The sequence below is a fragment of the Hyperolius riggenbachi genome, chromosome 3, assembly GCF_040937935.1.
Source record: "Hyperolius riggenbachi isolate aHypRig1 chromosome 3, aHypRig1.pri, whole genome shotgun sequence".
Classification (NCBI taxonomy): domain Eukaryota; kingdom Metazoa; phylum Chordata; class Amphibia; order Anura; family Hyperoliidae; genus Hyperolius; species Hyperolius riggenbachi.
Genome location: NC_090648.1, coordinates 174,119,103 through 174,133,455, shown reverse-complemented (window position 1 = coordinate 174,133,455; position 14,353 = coordinate 174,119,103). Strand labels below are relative to the sequence as shown.

Here is a 14,353-nt window from a genome sequence, read left to right as displayed (position 1 = left end):
AAAATTGTACAGTAATTTAGAAAGCTAATATGTTGGTGTATGTTTATAGTCTCTGGATGAAATAGTGTTTCTTGCATTGCCAAGTGTTTCATAACAATGTTTCAGCCATCTCTCATGCATGCCTAAAGCCGCATCTACACAAGTAGATGCGGCCGCGATGCTCCTTATCAATCGAGCCGCTGATGTGGCTCGATTGATAAGATCCGACAGGACGGATCTTAGCACCGCCGATTCCCTGCTCGCTCCCCGCGAGGAGACAATGGCAGGGAATCGAGCGGCAGATAAGCGGCGCGGCGCGGGGACGAGCGGGAATCGAGCTGGTATTGATTCTCGCGCACGCGCGCCGAGCGGGGACGCGGCGGGCACGCGGAAGTGGCGATCCGGCGGCTAATTGAGCCGCCGGATGGCCACAATCTCTCCCCGTGTAGACGGGGCTTTAAGGGACTGGTTTAAGATCTACAATATATACAGCTGGTGTTTGCTGATAATATACAGTAGAGCTGTGCTCTTGTTATTTGAAATAAACCTAGCTGCAGCTCAGGTCTCTTTGTGTTTGTGTGTGTACGTGTGCTTGTGTGTGTGTTTGTGTTTACTAGCTAAAAGAAAACCCAGTGTATCTCCCAGCTAACCCAGCCGTGTCCCCCCAGCCTTCCCAGCTATAGGATCAGGTATTAATCAAAGTGAAACTCTATAACTGAGGTGGTTAAAGGGCAACTGAAACGAGAGGAATATGGAGACTACCATATTTATTTCCTTTTAAACAATACCAGTTGCTTTTCAGCCATGCTGATCTATTGCAGTAGTGTCTGTATAACCCCAGAAACATACATGCAGCTAATCTTGTCAGATCTGACAATACTGTCAGAAACACCTGAACTGCCTGTGCTTGTCCAGGCTCTATGGCTAAAAGTATTAGAGGCAGAGGATCAGTAGGAAAGCCAGGCAACTGGTATAACTAGCTCATTATAAATGTCAGGAACCGGCCCCACGGCAAGCCTGCAGAAACGGTTCTCGACTGGGGGCTTTGGCCAGATCAAGAGGGGAAGCAGCCTTATTCAAGCTAACACAAGGCTGTCACCCCTCAGTAACACTTCTCACTCTCTGCCACCACTAGCTGCTGCTAGACACTTCAACAATTCTCACTCTGCTGTCGAGTGGCCTGCACTCAGCCCAGCATTTTCGTATGTGGGTCAGCTGTGCGCTTAGGCCAAAATACGGGAACACCGCACACACAATACAATCACACGGTAGCAAGGCACAATCCCAGCAATACAATCAGGCGCTGAACTTGAAACGCAAATTACACTGCAGTCTCTCCCTAGGCTATGAGCTGTTAGTACATCAGAAGTCAGGCTTATTAAATAAATATTTAATATTCCGAAAAATGGAACAGTACAAAAAGATTTAAGAAAACAAAGTACAAATTACAAAGACACACAACAAGACAGTTTGCTCATAAACAAAATAAAAACGGGAATACAATGTTTCCAGCATGCAGATCAGAGAGTTGTTTGCGAGGAGCACGCAGTTTCTGGTTGGACCAGGGCAGTTGTAGTGTCTTTACTATCTCCAGGGAATTACAAGTGCTGAGTCCCCTCAGCTGATTTTTTATTAGATGACCGGTAGCCTAGGGCTAATCAATATCCAGAAATAATGTAATTTCCCCAGATGATGACACCATGGTCTTTAAAGACCTCTGTAATCCTTGTTTGCTGTGACATGCAAATTTCAACGGTTTCCTGTCCCACAGAATCTAGACCAATATTCAGAACAACAGGTAGCTGTTCACATGTATAGGCTTCAAAGCAATGCAGCACCTTTGTAGGAGATGCAGGACAAAAGAGTGGGTAATTATCTAATTCAGAGTTCCCCAACCCTGTCCTCAAGGCCCACCAACAGTGCATATTTTGCAGAAAACCACAAACATGCACAGGTGAGGTAATTAGTGTCTCAGCAGAGCTATTTAACTACCTCTGTGGATTTCCACAAACCGTGCACTGTTGGTGGGCCTTGAGGACAGGGTTGGGGAACACTGATCTAATTAACTGTTCCTTGCTGGAGGCCGCAGTGTCGAAAGGAAACTAAATGCAGATGTACTTTACACTGCCATACAGACAATCAAATTAGCAGCTTCCTTCAGTCTGGTGCCCAATTATACCCCAAAGCCAGCTTCCAGACTGGCCTCTTAACATACATACACGTCTGAAATAGTACACAGCAGACAGAAAATGAAAAAAAAAATGCTTCTGTATTATATACGATATCGCAAATGGCTGCTATACTATGACAGTCAGTAGTTGGGGCAGGACCCTAAAGCAAAAGGCAGAGCAATCAGATAAGCCCCCTTCTGACACATTTTATCCCCTCTGTCCAAGATTTGCAAAATGGAGTGAGTCAATAAAGACACAGTTTGTTGTAGTATTTTATTTGTGAAAATCTTCTCCAGAACTCCAGGATTCATCAGCAGCTTTGATTGCAACCTGGCTCCTTTGTTATTGATTGCAGTCTTTTGCTTGTGATGCTGTAATTGCAGTCTCTTTCCTTTCTTGTTGATAGATTGCTTCTCTACACGTTCCTTGCAGCTTTCTAACTTCCCTGCAGAGTCTTTGGAGGTGCTCTGTCCTCTTCATTCTTTTTCAGTCAACCAACTTAAAGATAAACCATAACCAAGAATTAAACTTCATTCCAATCAGTACCCCCTTTCCCACGAGAAATCTTTACCTTTTCACAAATGGATCATCAGAGGGCTCTGTATGGCTAAAACTGGGGTGAAACCCCTCCCACAGTGTGATGTTAACACGTCACAGCACTGAGGTACCGACATCACACTGTGGGAGCCTTGTTGCATTGTGGGAAATAACAGCTGTTTCCAACTGCCAAAAAGCAAGCAGCAGCTACTTCCTCTGACATCACCAGCAAATGTCACCATGATATATTTCAGAATGTAAATCAGGGAAAGGTAAGATTTTACAATGGGCAAACACTGATTAAATCATTTATACATAATTATTGTAAGAATTAAGCTCTTTTTTCATTACGTTATTTTCACTGGAGTTCCTCTTTAATGCTGTTGGGGATTGCGTTGGACGGATATAGCTGCTCATATAGGGTGCAACAGCAACAAATTCAGAAGGCCTTATTTACATTTCTTTCCAGCTAGTAACAGAATCTGTAAATAGGCCTCTGAATTTCCTGCTGCAACATATATGACCAGCAAAGTCTGCCTGTTGCTACCCCTGGATAAGTCTATCAATAGATGAGGAGCTGGCAGCAACAAGCTAGGTAAGCGGTCATGTTGAAAGAGGATAGAAACTTTCAAGAGACTCTTCAAGCAAGACAAAAGACTGCAGGCAATGCACAGAGAATCATTCTATCAACAAGAATGGAACCAAGCTGCACTCTCACCTGCTGATGAACAAGGGGCTGCGGAGAAGAACACCAAAGACTTGTAGGAACACTACTACAGCAAGCTGTGCCTCTTTCGACTTTACATTTACACACTTTGACAAATATGTAAAAGGTCCCAGGAGAATCCTATACATATGTAATTGGTCTGATTTTGAGGCGATTGGATAATATCCTAAACCTTGGATAAGGATTTGGACTGAGAGACTTGCCTGAAGAGTTTCTGTGCCCATCAGCAGTGTGGGTGGAGGAGAGAAAGGCTTTGTTACCCCTCTATCTCAGGCCACGCACCATGCTGACAGATGTGGTAGCTGGTGTATAAGCTAGTGGGAACTCCATGCTCTGATGGTGTGTGGGGGGGGGGGGGCTAAGTCTAATGTTGGTTTCGTGAAGACCATGTTCATTTTTTTTTCAGACCTTCGAAAGTTGAACATATTCAGCACCATGAAAAGCTTTTTAAACTACAGTCACTGAGCAAATAATCTCAAGCAAATGCAGCTCAGGGCTTGTTCACACTAGGGGTGTTTTTGAGATTTTTTAAGCGCTGGTGATTTTCAAAATTGCCCTGAAAGCGCTTGTGCAATGATTCTCTATGACAAAGTTCACATCTGAGCGGTTTGTTTCCGATTCGCGCAGATAAGTGGCGCGTGGGCCATTTTTGAGGCGATTCCGCCTCAATGGAAAGTATAGGAAAAACGCAAAACGCTCACAAAATCACTTTGTGCAGCGATTGCATGAGCGTTTTCAAGAATAAATACATTGGGCTTGATTCACAAAAGAGTGCTAACTGTTAGCACGGCCGTTTTCGCGCGAATTTTCGCATTGCGCACGCTCGCAAATTTTTGTGCAAAACGATAACGTTTTTGCGCGCAAATGCGAATTTTCACAAGAAAAGGAAATTCGCATTTGCGCACAAAAACGTTATCGTTAAAAAGAGTTAGCACTCTTTTGTGAATCAAGCCCATTGTATTTATTGTTTTCCAGGTCAAAGAGTTCACTTCCTGACTTGCGTCAGGGAGTGAATTAAAAAAACGCTTGTGAAAAGCGCTTAGAAAAAAAGCATTTTTAACAAAACCGCATCGCCCACCCAAGCGCCGGGAGAGGAAAAAAAATTGCCTCTAAAAAAGCCCAACGCGGACAGACACGCGAGCGGAACACAATGGGAATGAGGCCTTAGAACTGGTGCACACCAAGAGCGCTTCTGAGCATTTTAAAAACGCTAGCGCTTTGAAAAACCCTTGGCTAATGTATTTGAATAAGATGGATCACACCAGAGGGTGGTGAATTTTTTTTTCCCAAAATGCAAACGCGGATCCTGCAGCATTTTTGAGCTTTTCTGAGGCGATTTAGCCTTAGCTATTAAATATAGCAAATTGGAAAATCACTGTGAAAAGCACTAGATTAGAGCAGTTGTACTGTACCTAAAATAAAAAAATCCTACACAAAAACGCTCCAAAAATCGCTAGGTATAAATAGAAAATCACACTTGAGCGGGAATCGCACGATTCCCACTCAGTGCAAAACACTAGTGGTTTTTAAAAACGCTAGCCCGTGTAAGCCTATGGTAGTGTTTTGCCGTGTTTGCGGTTAGCGTTAACCACAAACGTGTAACACGTAGTGCTTTGCCGGCAAATCGCGATTAGCGATCGCGATTAGCTTGCATAGCACCGCTAATCGCAATCGCTCCCAAAACGCTGCAGTGTCCAGTGATTTTTCCGCGTTAATCGCGTAAAAATCACTCCTGCAAGTTTTGCGCTTTTAGGTGTGAATGGGGCCTTACTCGTAACATCCCAGCTCATAGATGAGGTCAACCTCATGCTCATGCGGAACTGAATTGCTAGTAAGCTGCCATACCCACCAGTGATAAATGCTGAGTGTACTGCAGCGTGCCGAAATGTCTCTGAATCGATCTCTAAAGCTAGTCATACATTTTTTAGATTTCCACCCAATATTCAATCGATAATATATAAACAAAACCTTTTAGAAGGGAATCGATTCATGTGGAATCAATTCCTACCACACACAGCAAATCAATTTTTAATGGATTCCAGAGGGGAATCTATTGAAAATCGATTGGACTGGAGTGTTCCACTGTTAAATGCAAATGCAACGCTATGGCCTATCAATTGTCCGCTGCTCCTATCCCACCGCAAATTGACCTTGATTTTGGAGCCTATCTGATCGATACTTTTGATCAATTTTTGGCCAGAATCAATCATATCGATCATCTAATGGAATCGATTCCCATCCAATTTCATCAGAATGATTGAATCTGCATGGGATTGAATGGGCAAATTACAGTATATGTATAGATGGGCACCTTCAATGTGATGTGGATAAGGACATGGCCCTGATTCAATTTACCTTTCTCTGAGTTTTCTCACAGGACATGTTTCAAACCCTTATCAATAAAATGGCCCTGAGGCACATGGGTTATCATTGATCTTTTTCTCACCTTCTTTGTATAAAGCCTTTTGCAGAGTATAGTAAGTAAGAAAGTAGCTGAAAAGCTATTTTTATAGGAAAGTTTTAAAAAAACCTCTCAGTAGAAAAGTTTACTGAATCAGTAGTTTCTAATGGAACAACTGGGAACCGTTTAAAGCTGTGTACCCACCTCGCAATTTTACTGACGCTTTTCCCGACGACCAACAAGAGCGCACATTTTTGTGATCTTGCGACGTGGCTACAGGCACATGATCACGCAAGCGTCACTTAGCATTGCTCACCGATTAACAAGCACCACAGGAAATCGGATGTTTAAGATCTCCGATGACTCTGCGCAAAGTACCAAGATCGCTTGACTTCCCGTTTGCGCCTGTCGTGCGTTGAGATATGGCATAGCTATAAAATATTTAACTATATTGCAGCAAACTGTAAGGCCCAGTTCACAGTGGTTAGTTATGTTGCAGAATAATTCTGCATACCAACTCACTGCCCGTACCATTCTATGGGGCTGTTCACAGTATTACTCATCACATTATTCTAACTCGCTGCATGCAGGCTTTGTATTAAAGTCCATGTCCAGTCTGCAGTTCACCGTCATTAAAACATTATTATTAATTATAATGTGTGCATTATTTAACTGACCACTGTGAACCTAACCTGAAAAAAGCATGTCTACAACACTTACAAAAACAAGCTAAAAAATCCCAAAGGATTATTATTATTATTTATTGTATTTATAAAGTGCCAACATGTTATGCAGGGCTGGACAATAAATACATACAACGATACAAAGGATGACAGGCCCAGTAATACAAGTACGCGGCTGCCGGCTGTCATAGGAAAGGAGCACATGATCATGTAGACTACACTGGGGAAGGGAAGACCCTGCCAGAGGTTTACAGTATAATGGGGAGGGGGGCAGGTGGACACACTAGGTAGGGCTGTGGAATAAATATTCAGTAGAGAGTTGCTGTGTGGTAAGGGGTGTGTAGGCCATCTTAAAGAGGTAGGTTTTGAGGGCTTGCTTGAATGTGTTGAAGGAGGGAGCAAATCTGATGGCGGTGGAAGGGAGTTCCACAGGGTGGGGGCGGCTCTTGAGAAATTCTGCAGGCCCGCATGGGAGTGGGAAATGCATGGTGCAGTTAGGCAAAGATCGTTGGAGGACTGGAGGGGACGACTTGGTGTATACCTGTGAACAAGCTCTGAGATGTAGGTAGGGCAGGTTTTGTGCACAGATTTATACAGCAGGCATAGAATCTTGAAACTCATCCTGAACTGGATAGGAAGCCAGTGCAGGGATTTACAGAGGGGAGATGCGGTGAGAAGAATGGCTGAGTCTTGCAGCCGTGTGCATAACTGATTGAAGTTATGAATGAGGTAGAAATTAGGATGCAGTAGAAATTAGAAAACCCTAAAATGTGTGGACCAGTTTGCTAAAGCAAATTCCTTTAGGACTGCTGACATGTCCACGCGATCAAAACCACACAAACACAAAAAAAGGGAAACAAAAAAAAGAGAGGGAGAGATACATACACATACACTCGTCAGCCTATTAGATGGCATATATACTGTACCTCTGGGTGTCTGTAATGCATAATTCAAGTCTACCAAGATAAAATAATTAATTGTGAGAAGTGTGATGGTGTTGTGCTATAGTACTGACTGATATTCTGTAACCATTCTTGTGACTGCTCAAGTGCATTTCCATTTTTGTGTACTTTGCTGACAACCATGAGCATAATTCCTATCAGTAGGGGAGGTGAGAAAGCTGGCTCCCTTATTACCTTCTGGTGCTGGCATCTTCTCACCTCTAGGTGTCTCGGGTGCTTGCTTACTATGGAAAAATTGCTGCAATTCTATGTTTTTTATTGTCATTAGGTCGCTACAAGTAGGGAGCTCATCAGTGCACTTCTGAGCTAAGAAATGATGGTTAATCCACTTCATAATGCTGCTTTGCTTACAAATAGAAGCTGGTAGGTAGGGTGAGTTTTCTCATCCTATATAATAGTGAGCCTGTGTCGCTGCGTCCAGCAGTTATGCAGCGTCCCTGTGTCCCTGTTATTTTGTTACTGCGCATGTGCGCAGTAACGGACAGCTGGAGGGACCAGGGAGCGAGGTGGGTGGGCGGGCAGTTGCGTGTGGGCTTGGGTCTACTAGTATCTTTATAATTGTCTATTGATTGAAATTATATTATACGAGATACTGACCTGGCCCACTCATGTAGGAGCCTCTGTGGTCTTCTGCTCTTGTTGCGACAAGAATACTGAGACACCTTGGTCATGATCATGGCAGGCTGATGTATTGGGAACAAGGTGCATAGTTATAACTACCAATATTCTATGTATTCCTTTAAACGGGCAACCTTAATTTCAACAGAACTCAAGTCTTAATTTTAAAAACAAGGAACACCAAGAGCCCCAATAGTGTAATATGTACTGGTAAATGGTTACTAGATAGAGTAAATATTAATACTCACAAACCAGGGTTACCATTAGGCAACCACTGTAAAGGCAGGTGGGGAGATTTTCCTGACCCCACTCAGCAATAAGAAGTCGCTCTCTGTAGGTGAGAAAAAAGGGGTTCAACCCTCCACCCAGGGTGGACTCAATATTATGCAGGAGAACAGAGGCGCCAAAAGGATAAAAAGCACCTCTGTCAGATGTGCCGGGCTCTTCTACTGACCACATATGCTATTGCTCCGTTGTTATTGCCTGATGAAGCGGAATCAAACCTGCGAAACGCGTTGCATATTTGGAGTTCATAAATAAAATATATTGACTGTCTTCACTACAGTCGTTGTGTGTCTACTTGGAGGAGGTAAGTCCACCACTACCTCCTCTATTTACCAAGAATTTGGTTTTTAAGCTCATTTAGCTTCCTTTTATCTTTTTGGCACCTCTGTTCTCCTGCACAAGTCTTAATTTTGGTTGAACTGATGCTTTAAAGCAGGGGTGCCCAATAGGTCGATCGCGATCTACCGGTAGTTCCGCGCTCCCGTGCGTGCTCCGTGCCGTTCCCCGTTAGCCCTGAGATCAATGAACGGGAACATGGTTCATCGATCTAAGTCCCCTGCAGAAAAAACTACGGTCTCTTATCAGAAAAAGTTTTCGTCCCCTTCTCGCTTCCTGGAAGCGAGAAGAAGCAAAAAAAAAATGTAATAAACACACATTATTACATATAAAGTTAACTGTTTATTTCCCACACCAAAAATTATTCAAATAAAATTTTTAATGGAAAAAAAAAATTACAATAAAAAAAACACAACAACCAAAAAAACATAAATAGTTACCTAAGGGTCTGAACTTTTTTAACCTCCCTGGCGGTAAGCACGAGCTCAGCTCGGGCTATGCCGCGCAGGAGGATTTGATTTGCATCATTTGGATTTGGATCGGGTCCGCGTCTGACGTCGATGACGTCATCGCGATCATCGCCATGGCGACGGGGGAAGCCCATACAGGAAATCCCATTCAGAACGGCATTTCCTGTTGGGATTATACGCCGGAGGGCATCGGAGGGGCTGGGTGGACACCGCAGTGAGGGGGGAAGCATGTAGCTAGCGCTAGGCTAGCTACATGCTAAAAAAAAAAAAAAAAAAAAGGGCAAAAAAACCCCTCCCGTGGCCGTGTGCGCCGCATGTAAATCATACCGGCAGGGAGGTTAATATGCATGTAAAGAGGGTATACTACGAACAGTTTTTTAATTACAAGTTTGTAAATAGTGATGGATGCAAAACTGAAAAAATGCACCTTTATTTCCAAATAAAATATTGGCGCCATACATTGTGATAGGGACAACAGGAAGTGCTCTGCAAAAGTGCTTACAAAAACGCCCACAAAAACGAGAAAACACACAGAAAATTGACAGAAAATGCTTTAAAAAATGCGGAAAAAAAGCCCTCCGCGGACTATCACGCAAGCCGAACGCAATGTGAACAAGGCACCCAAGGCTGAGACACCAAAGTGCGCCCCTCCATCCCTCCCACCCCAGCCGTCGCACACTGATTGCTATTAGACTAAGAGGCGTCCCAGGGCCCCCAGCACCTTCATCTCTAGTTATCTGACTTGCAGCCATATGCAATTCACTTTTCACCTGAGTTTTCTCCTAGGTGATATTTTCATAACTTAAAATAAAATCCTCTTTAAACCACCAGTAAGCACACAAATACTCAAAAAAAAAATTACTGTAATTTTTCACCTACCTTTTGGTACTTTTTCTATTGCAAAGTGTTAAAGAGTTGTTTTAAATTGAAGATGCAAAATTATCTCGTAAGAGAAAACTCAGGAGAAAAAGTGAATTGCATATGGGCCTTGCAGTCACTGCCATGTATCCCCTTTTCTTATTTCTCTCTGCATCAAACACAATGGGGGAATGATAACTGAGGGAGTTGTGCGCCCCCTCCTACACTGCGCCCTGAGGCTAGAGCCTCTCTCGTCTCTGCCTCGGCCCGGCCCTGTCTATGGGTGTAATCCCTTCACACTTGAAGGATGTGATTTTTTAAAAATTCTCCAGAGCATTACATAGGAAGAGCTTTTCAAATCTCATGCACTTAGAAAAGTTCTGCTAGTGGGTTCCAGGCCTTACACAGATTTATTAATGCATTGTGCAATGTGCGTAAAGCCCAGTAAGTATTATATGTACTACCTGCACTGGTAAACCCCCATGTAAGTATATGTATTTTGTTAAAATCCATTTTTCGTCTAGAAAAGTTAGAATTCACTTTAAGGATTCTTATTTTTCTACTTGATCTGAAGTAAAAAGGTCAGTGCAATCTATTTTTAACCATCTAGAATTAGTGTAGGAAAAAATGAATATGGATAGTGTTTCTGAAAACTGATATTAGTGGAGTTTATTACAAGTCCTGCCATAAAATATTCCATTAGGGTAGATATTGCAGCTTACAATACAGTAAACAATGTAATACAAATGGCATGGAAAGATTGCCATAACTGCTAGTTTTATATCATTCTACAATTCACTGTATTCATGGAAAAATCATTTAAAGCACAATTTTTGTCCTGCATAGTAAAATTAAGAAGAAAAACTGTGTCTGCAACTGACAGCAAAGCACTGTGCAGACATCTAGAAGGTGGACATTTAAAAGCGCTGCAAGCTTATTTGGGCACTTAGATAATCGATTAAAAAAATGGTTTTAAGGGCACCAATATTCTACTACTTAATTCAAATAGTGAAATATCAGTAATATTTACAGATATGTCACTATGACCTAACCTCTCCCTACTCTCACACAGAGAGTGGTGCCTAACCTTAGTCCCCCTGTTGGGTGCCTTACCCTAGCCCCCAGTGGTGGGTAACTAACCTTTATAGCCCCCCAGTGTGTGCCCAACAAAAGCCCACCCTAGTGGCCAACTAACCTAAACTCTGTGGTCATCTAACCTCACCCCCTCCTGCTCCCTAACCCCCTTGCCTAGCCTTAACATATGAAAGAAATTGGGACGGCCGCTAGATAGAGGGCGTGGGGCCACTATTTAAGAGGCGCCAAAATTTGTCTGCGCTCCAGTTATCTGTTCCATCTAGAAGAGAAAAGATGTTGCATGAGTTTTTGTACACACAGCATGATGACCCTTTAGTGGGCCAGCAACAGGCAAAGGAGCTGGAACAACACATTGGAGGTGGTGACGAGACTCTCCGTGGCATAGATCGGAGGATTGTTTTTTCCCGGCGCGGGCACAGGACATCTGCGGGGGGGCGAAAGAAGCCCCAGGTAAATTGAACTCATTTCTTTTTACAGGTTACAGTACTCCTTTAAATTGTAAAACAACAAGATCCAGAGTCGCTTGGTACTATGTCGAGTGTTTATTGCCAATAAACAGTATGACAGCTGACATCCAGTGAAAACATATATTCATACAATTGCTGTGAGCATTATACTTATCATTGATGGCAGTGGCAGGGTGTCTGGGTGAACCGTGGGTGCCATCGCGTGCATGGCCTGACGACCGTTTAACTTTAAGCAAGCTTCCTCTGAGGCTCTAGTGTCCACTAGTGTACGTCCACGCTAGTGCCTCAGAGAAAGCTTGCTTAAAGCGAAAGGGTCGTCAGGCCATGCACGCGATGGCGCCCACGTTTCACCAAGACAGCCCGCCACTGCCATCAACAATAAGTATCATGCTCACATCAATTGTATGAATATATATTTTCACTGGATGTCAGCTGTCATACAGTTTATTGGCAAGAAACACTCTACATAGTACCAAGCGACTCTGGATCTTGTTGTTTTGCTTAGCACCTTTGACTGCATGCTTAGAGCACATTGGAGTGTTGTACCAAGCTGGTGCATTCACAATTCTCACTTTTACATACTACTTATTGATCCTGTGTGCCTGCCCATACCTTTTGTTGTGGACTTTCTCCTTCAAATTGTAACTTCAGTTATGTAAAGAAAAAGAATAACCCCCACTAGATCAGCTATATACATTGCAATATTTAATCCATATCTGTTCCGATACAGACTAACCAGCAAGCTCATGGTGAACCAGAACTCATTGGAGTGTGTAAGGGGCTACAATGGTCCTAAAAGCCCCCTTACTAAAATGTTATGGAAAGCAAAATGTTGCTTTCTTAAAACAAAGAATTTGCGATAATTCAGGTTGGAGTGAGCTCTGAGATGTCTCCCAGTGCATCACTGCTGAATATATGCAAATTAACCATTGTTGCACTTAGAAGCTAAACACACCTCCAGATCCACGGTTTAGCCAACCATCTGTTGCATGCAAAATCTTTTGTAGACAGCAAGAAAGGTGAACAACACCATGGGCATTGACACATTGCCAGCTAAAGTATGTAGCCTCAAACAGGCCCTGAAGGCTTTTTGCAAACCTTGCTTTTCAGTTTCTAGGGGATAATCCTGGTAGGTTGGCAGTCAGTTTTTGCTAGCTTACCATATGCAAACTTAAAGAGAAACCGTAACCAAGAATTGAACTTCATCCCAATCAGTAGCTGATACCCTCTTTCCCATAAAAAATCTTTTCCTTTTCACAAACAGATCATCAGGGGGCTCTGTATGGCTGATATTGTGGTGAAACCCCTCCCACAGTGTGATGTCAGGACCATGGTTCTGACATCACACTGGGGGATGCCTTGTTGCATTGTGGGAAATAGCAGCTGTTTACAGCTGTTTCCAACTGCTAAAAAGCAAGCAGCATCTCCTTCCACTGATATCACCTGCCAGCAGTAAAAATGTCACCATGTGATAAATGTCAGAATGTAAATCAGGGAGTGGAAATATTTTACAATGGACAAACGTTGACTAAAACATTTATATTTAATTCTTGTAAAAATGAAGCACTTTTTTATTACATTATTTTCACTGGAGTTCCTCTATAAGTATGGCCTCTGTAACTTCAATAGCCGGCATCTTGGAAAAAGTGCTGTGGTTTGAGATGAAAAGAGTGGACAAAATGGACAAAAATGTCTTCTTGCATAAAATTGCAAAGTGCAAATACTTGAAGGGACCCTGAGCAGATGTCATGGATAATCATATGAGCATACCCATGTCTATTTGGTAAAGAGGAGACACACCGGCTCCTTATCTAAGCGCTCTGAGACACTCACCGGCCCCTTATCTAAGCACTCCTGCTCTCAGAGTGGCTGCTATCCATTACATTGAATCAGAGACTCTGACATAAAGTCGCGCTGTGACCCAAAATAGGACGCCTTCTATTCGCAGGCTTGCTGGATTCTTCCTCCCCTCCACGCCTGAACCGCAATATGATACGTGGCAGAGGGATTGGTAAGAAACCAGGAAGCTTGTGCATGCGCAGAGAGCCGCAGGCATCCTATTCCGGGCCACAGCGCGACTTTATGTCAGAGACCCTGATCCAATGTAATGGACAGCCCGGGGGCAGGAGTGCTTAAATAAGGGGCTGGTTAGTGCCTCCTCTTTACCAAATAGACGTGGGTATGCTTACCCACGGTGCCTGCTCAGGGTCCCTTTGAAGCTCCCAATTACTTTACTTTACTTCTGAGGTGCATTATTGCATTTTGCACTTACTATTCTTTTAGGGTAGGAACACACGAGGTGGAATTCCACCTCATGTGTTCCTACCCTAAAAGAATTGCATATGCGTTTTTCATAGGACGATTCGGCCTAGTGTGTTCCTACCCTTATTGAATACATGGGCACATATGCAATGTATTTTTTGGACTATAAGACTCACTTTCTCCCAAAAGTGGGGAAAAAAGTAACTGTTTCTTATAGTCCAAATGCAGGGAGTTCCTAACTTTTGAATGCATGCCAATACGAACCTCCAACCCGCCACAATTTCGGGGACTTTCTGTACTGTTCCCATGCAGAGGGGGACATGGGGGGACAAACAGAGGACACATGGGGACACAAAGGGGCATAGAGGACACAAATGGGCATAGAGGAGGACACAAGTAGGACAGAGGCGGACACATGGGGGACACAGGCGGACATAAGGGTAACAGAGGACGACACAGGGAGACATAAGAGGTACAAGGGGGAATGAGGTACAAAGGGGGC

The 14,353-nt window shown here is 43.3% G+C and overlaps 2 protein-coding genes across 3 annotated transcripts in view; one reads left to right on the top strand and one right to left on the bottom strand.

Annotated features, from left to right (window-relative positions):
* The window catches only part of MAP1A (microtubule associated protein 1A), a 228,180-nt gene that overhangs the window by 32,452 nt on the left and 181,375 nt on the right, over positions 1 to 14,353 (top strand). The gene's annotated exons all lie outside the window — the stretch shown is intronic.
* PPIP5K1 (diphosphoinositol pentakisphosphate kinase 1) overlaps positions 2,410 to 14,353 on the bottom strand; it is a 508,717-nt gene continuing 496,773 nt past the window's right edge. For both annotated transcript variants that reach the window (XR_011030280.1, XR_011030281.1), the window contains one exon: positions 2,410 to 2,648. The gene's annotated coding sequence lies outside the window, so the exon portion shown is untranslated. The remainder of the gene's footprint in view (positions 2,649 to 14,353) is intronic.